We start from the raw sequence: 15,274 nt of genomic DNA, 5'->3' as shown, positions 1-15,274 counted from the left end.
CCTAAAGCAATGACTTTGGATTATCAATGATCAAGCATGGTCAGGGCCTCAGGTTTGTTTTTTCTGGGTTTTTTTGTTTGTTTGTTTATTTGTTTTGTTTGGGGGGGAAGGGTGTTGAGAATTAAAAGTAATAGTCATTATTCCCTTGTTTAGCATAGCTGCAGCACCAACATTGGCTTTTTAAAAACAAAGTATTCACCTGGTCTGTCTCTGTGAGAGGCCTGACAGAATCAGATCATAAGGGGATAGGACTGCATACTATGAAAAGCAGGATGCATGAAGACAAGGTTGTAAGCCTTCAGCTCTTCTGCTATTCAGGCTCGTGGTATAAATAATAGTGTAAATTCTTGATAGACAATTTTCTGGTATTTTTATATTGCAATCTAGTTGTAATAAAGGTGAAATGAAGACTATTTTAAATGCCATGTGTACTAATTAAAGTGGCATTCAAATTTTAGTTCCTACTGTCAACTGAACTTGTGAGCTTTCATTTTTCTATATTCCCAATTGTGAGTGTTGCCATGACGTCTTGTGCATATTTGCCTGGCAGAACAGGGTGTTGGTGACAGTGAGTCCACATTCCAAGCATTTATTTGGTCAAGAGAAGGATGCCTCTGGAGTTAACCTTTCCCACTCCTTCCTTGACGATGGTTCCACTCCAGAGGTTTGAGTCCCTTCTGACTCTGGCATTGAAACTGCTGAACAGAATAAGTCTGTCTCCCTCTGGAATGTCAGAAAGGACTTGGTCAAGGCTAGCATAGAATTCCTCCTTGGTTTTGTCGGCAGTGTAAAGAGTCAGGGCATATGCGCTGATGACAGTGGCATATTGGCTCCCTGCCAATTTAAGAGTCATGAGGTGCTCATTAATGACAGGGAACTTGTTGAGTTGATTTATGAGTTCACTCTTAACGGCAAAGTCAACTCTGTGAAGTCAGCATTCTCCTTCCTGTTTACCTTTCCAGAAGAAGGTATAGCCACCTCCTTGTTCTTTGAGCTGCCCGTCTCCCACTCACCATGTCTCACTCAGTGCAGCAACTGCAATATTGTGTCACTCGAGTTCTCAAGCCACAATTGCAGTATAGCACTCTGGGCATTCACTATTATGTTTATCCCTGAGGGCACTGATGTTCCAGGTCCCAAAACTGATTGTGTGTCTTTCTTGATCTCCACCACAGTAAAAGTGATCCCATTGGACATGGTCATCCAGTCAGGAAGCAGGTAGAGAGGCTGTTTAGAACACCCTTTTTAGACCCCTCCCCATGTAGGCTGAGCAGAGCAGATCCTGATGAGGGCTGCTCAGCTGCATTACTATTACCAAATCATGCTCCTACCTTGTCCAAGTGCTAGACAGCCTTCTTGTAACTGCCGCCTTTGTGCAAGTTCATGACTAAGAGCTTCCAGACTATCACAATCCTACTCGTATCATTACTGGCTGGTCTCCAAAGGGTTTGAAAAATGTGCTGGAAAAGCCATTTTCATGGAAGACTCCTGTGTATGCTTTCTTTTATTGTGGAGAAGCTGCTACACATCAGTTTCCATATGGTTCTTGACAGAATGGGACCCTGATCTAATGGCAAAGACACAAGACAATTTGAGATCCCATTCTACTGCAGCCTTGGTCCATCTTCATAGCCATTGAGATTCTATCATCTTTTTCCACCTGCTCTGCCATTAAGGACTTATAGACCCATGGCTGAGGACTAGACAGGTTTCTTATAATGGTGATTTTTACTCACCATGTCACAGCACCTTCAAAGAATATATGTGGCTTTTCAGGAAGGAAAGCATTGGTATTGGCACTTTTATTTTTATATATAGTTTCATAGACATGAGGCTGGAAGGGACCTTGGAAGATCATTGAGGCAAGCCCCCTGCCCTAAGGGCAGGAAGACAGCTAGGGTCAAAGGATCCTAGCAAGATAGCCATCCAAATGCTTCTTAAAGGAGTCCAGAGTAGGTGCTTGCACCACCTCTGGAGGGAGTCTATTCCAGGCCTTGGGGACTTGGACAGTAAAGAAGTTTTTCCCTATGTCCAGCCTAAAACGGTCTTGGAGGAGTTTGTGACCGTTGGACCTTGTCATCCCTTGAGGCACTCTGGTGATCAGGCATTCCCCCAGATCCTAATACACATCCATGATGTACTTATAGGCTGCCACCAGGTCATCCCTGAGCCTGTGCTTTTCCAGGCTGAAGAGTCCCATAGCTCTCAGCCTGTCTTCATTAGGCCTATTCTCTTGTCCTGTGATCATGAGCGTGGCTCTCCTCTGGACTCTCTCAAGCTTCTCCACATCCTTCTTGAATTGTGGAGCCCAGAATTGGATGCAGTTCTCCAGCTGCAGCCTCACCAAGGCCAACTACACAGGGAGGATGACATCCTGAGATTTACTTGAGAAGCATCTATGGATGCAAGCCAGAGTTTGGCTTGCTTTATCAGCTGCAATATCACATTAGTGGCTCATGTTCATCTTGTGGTCAATCATGACCTCCAAGTCTCTTTTGGCCATGGTGCTAGTGAGTGTAGCACTGCTGAGCCTATAAGCATGCTGCAGGGTTTTTTTCCCCAAGGTGGAGTACCTTGCATTTGTTAGTATTGAATGTCATCAGGTTTGTATCTGCCCACTTTTAAAGCCTATCCAAGGCAGCCTGGATCACCAGCCTATCCTCAGGTGTGGATGCTCTACTCCAAAGTTTAGTGTAATCAGCACACTTGGGCAGTCCACTTCTGACACTAATATCCACATCATTGACAATGACGTTAAAGAGAACAGGTCCAAGGACAGAACCTTGGGGGACACCACTGGTCATGGAACACCATGATGATTCACTTCCTTTAACCACCACTCTCTGGGTCCAGCCTCGGAGCCAATTCCCCATTCATCGGACTGTGAAGTAGCTGAGGCTACAGTTGGCCAATTTTTCCATAAGGAAATCATGGGACACCAGATCAAAGGCTTTTTTAAAGTCCAGATATGTAATGTCTGTCTCTTCTCCCTTGTCCAGGTGATATGTCACCTGGTCATAGATGGAGATGAGATTGGTCAGGCAAGACCTACCCACAACAAACCCGTGCTGGCTGTCTCTCAGGATGTTGCCATCAGCCAGTTTGTCAAGAATGGTCTCTTAGATATTTTTTTCCAGAATCTTTCCAGGGATTGAGGTCAAGCTGATTGGCCTGTAGTTCCCTGGATCTACTTTCCTCCCTTTCTTGAAGATGGGCACCACACTGGCCTTCTTCCAATCTTCAGGTACTTCACACGAGTGCCAGAAGTTTTCGAATATCTTTGCCACTGGCTGGGCTATGACTCCTGCCAGCTCCTTAAGTACTCTGGGGTGCAATCTGTCAGGACCAGCTGACTTGAAGGTGTCCAGCCTTTCAAGGTGTTCCTTTACAAGGTCTACAACGATGCTGAGTATAAATTCACCCTCACCCTGTCTGTCCCACATTATACTAGGCAGGGCGGTTCCTTTGGGTTGATGAAAAACTGACACAAAGTACCCATTAGGCAGGTTGGCTTTTTCCTGGGTGTCAGTTGTCAGGTGTCCCATTTGGTTTAGCAGGGGTCCAATGTTATCCCTGCTTTTCTTCCAACTCCCCACAGATCTAAAAAAGGACTTTTTATTGTCCTTGATATGTGTAGCCAGGTGGAGTTTGGTTGCAGCCTTGGCTTTCCTGGTTTGCTCCCTACAGGTACAGACCAGTGCAGAATAAGCCTCCTTTGTGGTGATTCCTATCTTCCATACTTTATAAGCCTCTCTTTTTGGGTGTAGGGGGTCCATGAGTTCCCTGCTGAGCCAAGGGGGCTGCTCTGTCCTTTTGCTACCTTTCCGCCAAGATGGGATGGACATCCCTTGTGCTTTCAGGATCACTCCCTTAAGAAGCAACCACTCCTCTTGGACTCCTCTCCCTGTCAAGTCATGGTTCTTTAGGGCCTCAACAACAAGCCTCCTGAGCTTATCAAAGACAGCTTTCCTAAAGTCAAGGACTTCTTGATTGACTGCCATTGTTCATGCCCAGGACTGCAAAGATGTCTACATCACTCAAGCTATGCTAAGAACTGATGATTGCTGGACTGATCACCAACTCATCCACTCAAACTGGTTATGTCACTCAAACTGGTTCCCAAATGATAGCTGCAGCAGAAGCAATGCTGATGAAAGATCAGCATCGAAGGACTCAGGGGCCCAATCAAGCAAGACCTCTTCCACCACTGCCTCAACAAAAAACTGGCGAATTCCAATCAACAACAACGTAAGAATGTCAGATGCACTTGGGGTGCCGACAAGTCCACCATCATTAGTGAAGACACTTGGATTCTCTACCAGAAAACAAAGACTGGTTTGATGAGAATGACCAGGAGATTCAAGAGCTAATCAATCACAAGCACAAGGCCTTTTGTGCTTGGCAGAATGACATCAGCTCCAAGCAAAATAAGCTGAATCACCAACAAGCTCAGGCACAGGTCCAAAGGAGGACCTGTGATATGAAGAACAAATAGTGGGAAGTGAGATGAAGGAGATTCAACATTTCACTGACATCCATGATATGTATCATTTTTTCAGCGCCACCAAAGCCATCTACAGGCAGAGCACTCTGGGACCCTCTGGGCCCCTGCCCCACACCTCCCTCACAATGGGGACCTTGATCTTCCCCCCCACACACCCCTTCCCTCCCCCCTTGCCCTTCCACCACAACAGACTTACCAGCTGGAGGCAGCTCTCCACGCTGCCGGGCTGGGTATCGGAAATCAGATCCATATCAGCCAACAAGCCTCCTTTAAAATCGGCTATCGGTATCGGCCACAAAAATCTCTATTGGTGCACCCTTACTTGAGACCTAAGGATAGAGGAGACATGATCACGGACAGGGAAGCCATCAATGCCTGTTGAAAGGAGCATTTTGAAGACCTTCTCAGTCAAGACTCTGTTGTTAATGAGAGTTCTCAAAACCCAGTCAGGGATGATCTTGGAATTCCTCCAACCTTGGCAAGATGAGGAAAGCCATCAAGCAGATGAAGAACAACAAGGTATATGGAGCTGATGGAATCCCTGCTGAAATCTTCAAACTGAAGGGAGAGAAGCTCACATCACAGCTCCATGCCCTCATCTTAAGGATCTGAAATGATGAGGAAATCTCAGGTGATCTTAAGGACACCATGATCATGACAATCTTCAAGAAGGAAGACAGGTCCAACCATGGAAATTACAGGGGGATCACCTTGCTGTCTACCACAGAAAAGATCATTGCAAGAACCCTCCTGAACTCTCTCCTTCCACTTACTGAAGAGCTCTTTCCAGAATTTCATTGTGGGTTTAGGACATCAAGAGGTGCAACTGACATGATCTTCACAGTTTGCCAGCTGCAGGAAAAATGCTGAGAACAACATAAACATCTCTATATGGCCTCCTGTGACCTCATGAAAGCCTTCGACTGTCAACTGAGAAAAGCTGTGGAGGATCCTTCTGAAGTACAGATGCCACCGATATTTGTCACCATTCTTTGCTTGCTCCACGATAGCATGCAAGCAGTGGTTCTCAGTAACAGATCTATCACAGAACCCTTTTTCATTAAGACAGGAGTTAAGCAAGGCTACATCATCTCTCCAACACTCTTCTTGATTCCTCTTGATTATTCCAGATGTGATGCTACATTTGACCACCAACAAGCTTCTAGCTGGAGCGGAGCTAAACTACCAAATGGATGGTAAACTGTTAAATCTCAACAGACTCCAAGCTGAAACCAAGACCACCCTGGCCACAATTATCAATCTCCAGCATGCTGATGATGCTGTAGTCTGTGCTTATTCAAAAGCAGACCTTCAGGCAATCATCAACATCTTTACCAAGGCATACAAGAAAATGGGACTGACTTTCAACATTCAAAAAACTAAGGTCCTCCATCAACAAGCTCTTAATGAGCAGTCCCCAGCTCCAGTAAGTCAGATTCATGGTGAGACTCTGGAGAACACTGAGTATTTTCCATAGCTGAGAAGCCATCTCTTGCAGAAGGCTGACACTGACAGAGAAATCCAACATCACCTCACATGTGCAAATGCAGCCTTCAGATGCCTGAGAAAATGAGTGTTCAAAGATTGCAACATCAGATCTGAAGCTAAGCTCATGGCTAATAAAAAAGCCACATATATTCTTTGAAGGTGCTGTGACATGGCAAGTACAAATCACCATTATAATAAACCTGTCTAGTACAGAGCTCAAATGTGTACAACATTAAGGAGGCACCTTAAGTCATTAGAGAAGTACCATTAATGCTGCCTACAGAAGATCCTTCAAATTCAGTGGGAAGACAGATGCACCAACATTAGCATCCTTTCACAAACAAACAAACCATGAGCTTCAAGGCAATGATAATCCAATATCAACTTCACTGGGCTAGCCATGTCATCCAGGTGCCTGATTCCAGACTCCTAAAATCAAGTTTTATTCTCCCAGCTCAGTCAAGGCATACACTCAAGAGGAGGGCAGAGAAAGCGCTTCAAGGATGTCCTTAAAGCCAACTTGAAAAAAACTGATATCAACTCATGAAAGAAAGAGTCCACTAAGAGGATCACAATACTTTGAAACCTTGCATTGATAATAGGAGACAGAAAAGCTGGAACAGCAGAAACAGTGTTGCAGACAGAATCAAGAATCCAGAGCCACCCACCCTGCATGGAAACACACGCCTGAGTTGCAACTGAGTTGGTTGATCCTGGATCAGCTTCATCAGCCATCTTTGGACCCACAGATAAAGCAATGATGGAAGGCAAACATCCTTGACTGTGAGGGATTGCCAACTTCTGATAGGCATTCCCAATACATTCACAGAATCATAGAAAATTAGTGTTGAAAGGGACCTCTGGAGGTCATTTAGTCCAACTCCATGCTCGAGGCAGGACCATCCCAAACTAAATCATCCCAGTCAAGACTTTGTCTAGCCAGGTCTTAAAAAAAAACCCTCCAAGGATAGAGAGTCCACCACCTGTCTGGGTAACCTGTTCCAGTGTTTTACTACCCTCCTAGTAAGAAAATTATTCCTAATATCTAATCTAAATTTCCCTTGCTGCAATTTAAGACCACTGTTCCTTGTTCTGTCGTCTGCCACCACTAAGAACAGTCTAGCTCCATCCTCTTTCAAACCCCTCTTCAGGTAGTTGAAGGCTGCTGTTAAATCCCTTCTCAGTCTCCTCTTCTGTAGACTAAGTAAGCCCAGTTAGTTAAGTTTTTCTTCATAAGTCATGTGCCCCAGCTCTCTCACCATTTTTCTTGCCTTCTGCTGGACTCCCTCCAATTTGTTCAAATCCTTTTTGTAGTGGGGGGCCCAAAACTGAACACAGTACTCCAGATGTGGCCTCACCAGTGCCGAATACAGGGGAATAATCACTTCCCTTGACCTGCTGGCAACACTCCTACTGATGCAGCCCAGTATGCCATTAGCCTTCTTTGCAACAATGGCGCGCTGTTGGCTCATATTCAGCTTCTTGTCCACTATAACACCCAGGTCCTTTTCTGCAGAGCTGCTGCCCAGCCAGTCAGTCCCTAACCTGTACTGATGCATGGGATTGTTACATCCTAAGTGCAGGACTTTGCACTTGTCCTTGTTGAACCTCATGAGATTTCTTTTGGCCCAATCCTCCAATTTGTCTAGGCCAATCTGAATCCTAGCCCTACCCTCCACCATATCAGCTATTTCCCACAGTTTAGTGCAGAGAAAAACACTCTATGCCATCTTCCAGGTCGTTGATGAAGACACTAAAGAAATCCGGCCCCAGGACCAACCCCTGAAGCACTCTACTTGATACCGGCTACTAACTAGCCATTGAGCCTCTGGGCTCAATGCTCCACCCAGTTTTCTATCCACCTTACAGCCCATTCATCCAGTCCATAGTTCCTTAGCTTGCCTGAGAGAATGTTTCATAGACTCATAGATGCTAGGGTCGGAAGGGACCTCAACAGATCATCAAGTCTGACCACCTACCTAGGGAGGAAAGATCAAGTCTGACCACCTACCTAGGGAGTAAAGAGTGCTGGGGTCACATGACCCCAGCCAGATGCCATGTTATGGGAGACCTTATCAAAAGCCTTGCTCAAATCAAAGTATCTCACATCCACTAGTCTCCCTGCATCCACAGAACCAGTCACCTCATCACAGAAGGCAGTCAGGCTGGTCAGTGGATCGTATTCCACAAAACCAATTCCAAACAACTGATATTTTAAAAAATCCATATATTTTGGTAAAATCAGATCTAAAACTTGTATATTATCTAATATATATAACACACGTGTACTGTTTATGTATTTGTATTTCCTACTGAAATTAATTCAAAACAATAAACTCCAGTTCTTATCATATCAGAGTTTGTTGCTCCCAGTCACACCATTTGAAAATGAGCCCAGGACCACAACACTGAGCCAGGTCAGAGCTGCCCCAGCTGGCAGGGGACCCCAGAGCTCAGCCTGCCAGCTTGAGACTGCTCCTGCCTGGTTCAACATGCTTTGGAGGGACTGCCTGGGGCATGAGGGTGCTTCAGTGAGAGGCTAACCAGCAGGCAGCCACTGAAGCACCCTCATGCCCCAGCCAGCACTGTCAGTGTCTACACATGTGTTGCTGTGCACTAAAAAAGAAAAACTATGCAGCTATGGAGTTTTTTAGTTTACTGTAGCCCAATAGGGTCACACATGTAGATGCTGAGATGTCTAGTGTGAAGTTAATTACACGGCTGTAGAGTAAATGTTTCATGTAGATGTGTCCACTGAAGATGTTAGTTTAATGTTGGCCCTATCCAACTTGATCTTCTTTCTGATCAAGGATGATGACTCCAGTTCCATCAGAAATGCATGTGACTGCGCTTTGTTTTTGGGTGCTCTTCTGCATTACAGTTGATATTTTTGGCACATGAAAAATCTATTACTGTATTGAATAAGAACACTCTCAGCTACCACTGGATCTAAGAATACTTCCATTGACTCCAAACCCTATTTTTTCAAGACTGCCTTCACATATTCCTCCCCAGCATGGTGAAGAGCTGCTATATGAATATGGTTTCAGATGCATCATAATCACAACTTTTCTTGCCTCCATGAAAGATTGCTAGGAATGAGCTCCGCTTTGCTTCTTATCATAGTTCGTAACTGTACAGCATGTAAACACCTGAGCTATAAAATACTTCAGGGACAGGAGGTCTTTGACAGGCATGACACTGCCATGAGTTTCAATACTCAGTCCAAATTTTCAGGTATTCCAGTATCCACATATAAGATCTTAATAATGCATGGCCCACTCTAGATTTGAAGCATGGATCTGCAACCTTTTAAGAGCAGTGGGTCCAATTAACATGACATGTTCTGAAGTAGGCCACTACTGCTTCTGCTGCTGATTGTCACTGACTCCTGGTACTGCTAAATTGTCACCAATGAACTTGCAACCCAGCTGCCATCACCACTTCCCCCACCACTGACATGCCAGCTTTGTGGGCTAAATAAAAATCACAAGGCAAGCCGCATACAGCCCATGGGCCATGGGTTGCCAGCCGCTGATATAGTAACTGTGATGGTGGCTGGGAGGGAAGAGACAAGGGAAATTCTCACCCAGATCTAGCTCTTCCTCTCCCCCCCACCCCTCCCATCAACAAATCATTTCAGAAGTCGATCTTTTTTTAAGCCTATAAACATTTGGTATAAGGTAGCCTGCCATCCAGTGTTGTGAAAGTCATATTTAGATGAACAAAAATGATGCAGAGATTCATGAAGTGATCTGACCTAGTAGTCTGAGAAAAAACTGTGCAGTCTGGGCTGGCTGTTCCTTGAGAGTTATCAAGAAGTTTAAATTTTGAAAATCTCTTCTGAAGAAAGGATCTGGCCTGCATTTTACCCAGGACTGCTCCAATGAGGATTAACCTTTGTGCAGGCTAATGTATGTGTTTTCCCCAGCTTAACAGTCCTAAAGATTGGAAGGGGATTTGCATGCATTGCAACACTCAGAGATCTTGCTGAGAGTAGTTATTTTGATACAGGTAATTCTTGATATCAAAGATATGCAGCAATAACTACAAATACCCAATATAAATTCATGTCTATGGACAAAATTATCTTTGAACTGATCGTATCTTATCCTCATACAGAATCTCTGGTCCCTGATGCAAGCATATCTGACTATCACTTAAAGTCCTACAGAACCATATATCAAACTTTCTTGGATAAGGAAAAACTGATGCACCCCTACAGTAAAAATCTTGAGTGTCAATCTTGTTGAGGTATCTGAGATCCAAGATATGGTCCCAAGGATATTGCTCTCCTTGGGAAAACAGGAAATAATGGAGAGATAATACAACTTTAGCATTCTTATAGAACCTTTCCTGAGAAGGAAATCTATTTTTTTCAAGAAGTCTTGCTCAATGTGGTTACTAAGAAAAGGAAAGATGATGGAAAGGACAATAAGGTGGGATGGAGCAAAACTAGATGGATTATCTGTCATAGATGAAGTTCAGTTTCCAGTATTTGGAAGCATTCATGTACCAGGTACTGTGGAAAAAAGATAAAGAAGGTCCGAAAAGCCTAGGAGAATTTACCAAAGATGTGGTTAAAAACAAAAACCCTTAGTGTGTAACTTAACTGCACCATAAAATTTGCTATTTGGACACCACTGTTAAGGGCTGTGATTATATGTAGCAATGAAACCTAGTCCTGTATTCTGGGGCCATTTGTCAGTAAAAGTTTAAAAGCCAGTTGAGATTGTCATGGGTACTTCATCCTTTGTTGCCCTGAGACTCCAGGACTTGAAAAAGTCTCCTAGGTCATTAAGACCAGCCATTTGTGCTCATAGACAATTTACCAAAGGAGTCCTCGCAGTCACTACTTCAAACTGTTACAAACAGTCACTACTTCAAACTGTTACAGACACAACACCTGAAATGCCAAGAGCACTCTACTGTATACCACAGGAGAAAGCAGGGGAGATGAGACCAATCCCCTGCTACTGCAAGATTATAACCTCCAGTGGCCACAGTTTTGACCAACTGTTTCTCTTCCTATCAAAAATGTCCAATTTATGCCCCTCAGAGCAGGTAGGCAAGATGCCTTATTGCCCTCCCTTCATCCTTTGGCAGTTTCCAAACTTGGGTTTTATTCAGCCAGCACAGCATTCTTAGAAGCAGGCAGGTCTAAAAAGGGAGCAACACAGATATCAACTCCTGACTTTTCAGCCTAGCCAAAGGTAAGTACCATATTAATTTATGCACCAGAGTACCCTTTTCCCAAAAATCAGCTGGCTAAAACTATGGTGCATGGAGGGAAAGCAGAGAAACCATCTCTCAGATTTATTGCTGAATTGTCAGTATTTGAAGGTCCACTGCCAACTCCTTCAATCAGACATGGAGAATAACATATCATCATCAGCCAGTGTATCAATGAAACCTGATAGAGGTACTCAACCATGTCAGTAGTCTAAAGTCAGGGAGGGTAGATTTACACCTTATAGACTAACTAAATCAGAGATGCATAGCATAAGTTTTCATAAGCAATGGCTTGCTTCACCAGATGCTGTGAAAGGACCGCAGGAAGCAAAACTGCCAAACAGAAAGCAGTGATTCAAATACAGAGTAGGGAAGGGGGAGGAAAAAGGACAGGCAATGTAGGTAAAAGAAACAAAAACAGAACAATTTGTTTTTTGGCCACAGCCATTTAAGAGTCATCAAGATACTCTCTGTCATTACAAAGGAGAGAAAAGTATCTTCTTCTTTTTCATACACTTGTGTTACTCTTACAGGGGTAAGTGCTTCCTCCTCTGCTTCTCTTTAGCCATATGAATATGATTTTTAGTATTAAGATAGGGGTACAGATGCCTGAGGGTTGGTTCAGACTCAGTGACTGAGGCATCAATGCTAAATGAAGAACAAATGTCAGGGGAACACTCCCTCATAAAGAGTAGAGTGCAATTCCTAGGAAGAACTCATGTACTACACTCTCCCACTGGATACGGGCTTGCAAAGCAGTTCCACAGCTCTGGAACAGAAAACAGAAATAGAACAGAAAATAATACTGAAAAAAGTGTACTACACATCACCTGATTTACTGTGTTTATTTCTAGCAAATGACTCTCAGAAAAGATGCAGCAAAAAGATATAATCTGAAGAGGACTGAAAGTCTGAAAATGACTACCACAATTATTAGGGGCATTGATAACCCTTTTATAAAGAGATTGTTATTGAAGAGATTGGGACTGTTTAGTTTAGAAAAGACACAAATAAGAGACATGATAGAGATATGCAAAATAATGAATGATATCAGAGAAAGTAACTTGAGTGATCCCAATTACCCTCTCATATTACAAAAACAAAAGGATATTCAGTGAAACTGAAAGACATCAAACTGGTGAAAGAAAACATTTTCCTCTCAATGCATAATTAACTCACAAGGTAAAACTGGGGCCAAAGGTTTATCATAATTGAAAATAAGATCAGAGAAGAAGTAAGACTGTAATGAGAACATCTAATTATATTTGAGAATGTTAAATCTGATTTGTGTTTTCTTCTTATTAAGAGACAAAATCCTGGCCTTGACAGCAAAAGCCAACCACTAGCTGATGGCATTAGACAAAATCTCAACAGACATGTTATTCCATAACTGTCTGCTAATGGACTTCTTACACCTTCCTCAAGCACCTGGACTGGTCTAGATGTAACATTTGTCTGGACTGGCATGGCAATTTCTATCTTACTGACTGATGCTTAATGTAGAATGCCATTCAAGACATGGTCATCTGTGCAGAATAGTACTAGTTACTTGTCACCTTCATAGTATGCAACCTAGTTTTATAATACAACAAAGTTTTGTTGATGTTCATCAGTATAAATTAAGGTTTGATTTGGTTAAATAAATTTTAAAAGTTAAAATTTCAGGCCTTCCTTTTAAAATGAAATCCTGCAAATGCACAGACATGACAATCCTGTATTTCTGAAGAGACTGCAAGTAACAACATCTGAGCATCCAGCAAAAATGTATTCCACCATATCAAAACGCTGGAAAATGTGTGTGTGAAAAAGAAAAATGAAACTAAATTATTGTTTTGTAATAGAAGGTACTAAAATTGTAGGCTGTTTTCAAATATTTTTGAAACTTTGTTTAACTGTTTTAGGAGAATAATATTCAACTTAATATTTCAAGATGCGATAATAAGAGTCAAATACCTTTCAAGAAATAATGTCACTAGCCATCTGAGTTCAGATATGAAGAGTCGTACAGTGATAAAGTTAAACAGTGGTCATTTTTTTTTTTTTTTTTTTTTTACAGAGAAAAGCATCAAAAGATATAATTAAATTTTCAAAAATGCATAATATCATTGGAAACAGACATGCTGCATTTAAATCACAGAAATTTTGGGCTGAAAAGGACCCTAGGAGGTCATCTAGTCTAACCCCTAGCCCAAGACAGGTTCATCCCTAACCAAACTATTCTATGCATGTGTTTATCTAGCCTGTTCTTACAACTACGCAACAACCATATTGTACAACTACCTGGCACATTGCTCAAAAAAAAAAAAAAAAAAAAAATTAAGACATTGTCCCAAAACACCAGGAATGTATGCACATATATCTTCAAATCCATCAATTTTATAAAAATTCCTCTAAACTTTGGTAGGCATACAAAACCCTCTCTCTATAAAATTGAAATGCTTTGATTAATTCATAATCAGATCATCTTAATCGCAGTACATTAAGTGGGAGAATCTCGTCTGTTGGGCCATGGTACCGTAATATCTAAAACAATATCTACTGAAAATTATCAACTCACCAAAGTTTCCCTCTTTGCAGATTTTCTGAGTTTAGTGTTATTTTGAACAGTGGGTGCCCTAAATTTGACCTAAATTTACACTCTATACAACATTTCAGAGACTGACCAAAAATACAGAAAAGAACAACCAACTTCTTTCTCATGACCCAGTCTGACCAATAATTACTAGGAGGCATAATACTTACAGCAGCAAATTGATGGGGATTTCCATGATACAGAATGCTACATCACTGAGAACTATTGAAGGCAGCAAATTTGTGCATGGTAATAATTTTTGCAGGATTGGGTCTTAGATTAGTATGAGCAGAGCTCAAAGGAAACAAAGCTTCTTCATTTCCCACAAAACCCCTTAGTAGGAGATGATGAGAATTCTTAAGAGATGCTTTTCTTTCCAGATGAAAAAGAAAGTGTAGAAAAGACCCAGGAACTATAGCACAGACAGCTCATTCAAAAACATGGTTCAGGACCATTGTACAGTGCACTACAAATCACTACCCAAGCTATTTTTTCTTTTATTTTGGCACCTGAAACAGGAATGAATGTATAGACAGAAAGTTCTGTAAGAGAAGCCAATAGACTTAGTTGGGACTCACTACAAGTTTGAATAAAACCATTTTACTTGAAGATATTAAAGTATAGACAAATATTTGTGGCCATTTTGGTCCGGTTTCCAAGAGCGAATTAAACCTTGAATGAAAATCGGCAGCATCCATTTTCCTCTCCATGTGCAGTGCTAGTTAATACATGGGTCCTGCACAGATAAAAGATCACCAGATACTTCTCATCCCAATAAACAATTAACAGTATAAAGCATGTGCTTACAAAACACACTGGCTGCCACAAATGCCTCCCTAAACAACAACAGGAAGCAAAGGAAAGCAACTTTTAAAATCCCCCCCAAATGATATATAGAGGAATGGGAAGGGTTGATGACTCAGGTTCACAATTGTTCTTTGCAGCCTTCCAAATCCTGCCTTCCCAATACCACCAGGTTTATTGATCTATCTATCTATCTAAATAACCAGGGTGCAAGAGGTGAGCATGTGCAAGCTGCCCCTAGGAGCGCCTCTGCTCCGCGCCACCAGCTCTGCCTTCCTGTCACCAACTCCAGGCCCTGAGCCGGGCTGGCAGAGCACGTTTCATGGCTGTGCATGACCTCCCGTCACCCCCACCTCCCTCCTCTGGTCATGGGGGCTTTCAACTGGCTACAGCTGAAAGCTGCCCCAGGGCAGAATGACTTGGGGCGCCTCCGCCTTGCAGGAGCGCCTCTGCTCCGCGCCACCAGCTCTGCCTTCCTGTCACCAACTCCAGGCCCTGAGCCGGGCTGGCAGAGCACGTTTCATGGCTGTGCATGACCTCCCGTCACCCCCACCTCCCTCCTCTGGTCATGGGGGCTTTCAACTGGCTACAGCTGAAAGCTGCCCCAGGGCAGAATGACTTGGGGCGCCTCCGCCTTGCCCATCCCGGGGAGTCCCCGCAGCAGGCCGCCAGCC

This window comes from Alligator sinensis, unplaced genomic scaffold (assembly GCF_000455745.1).
Source record: "Alligator sinensis unplaced genomic scaffold, ASM45574v1 scaffold1141_1, whole genome shotgun sequence".
In the NCBI taxonomy this organism is placed as follows: Eukaryota; Metazoa; Chordata; order Crocodylia; family Alligatoridae; genus Alligator; species Alligator sinensis.
This window is presented reverse-complemented; position numbering follows the sequence as displayed.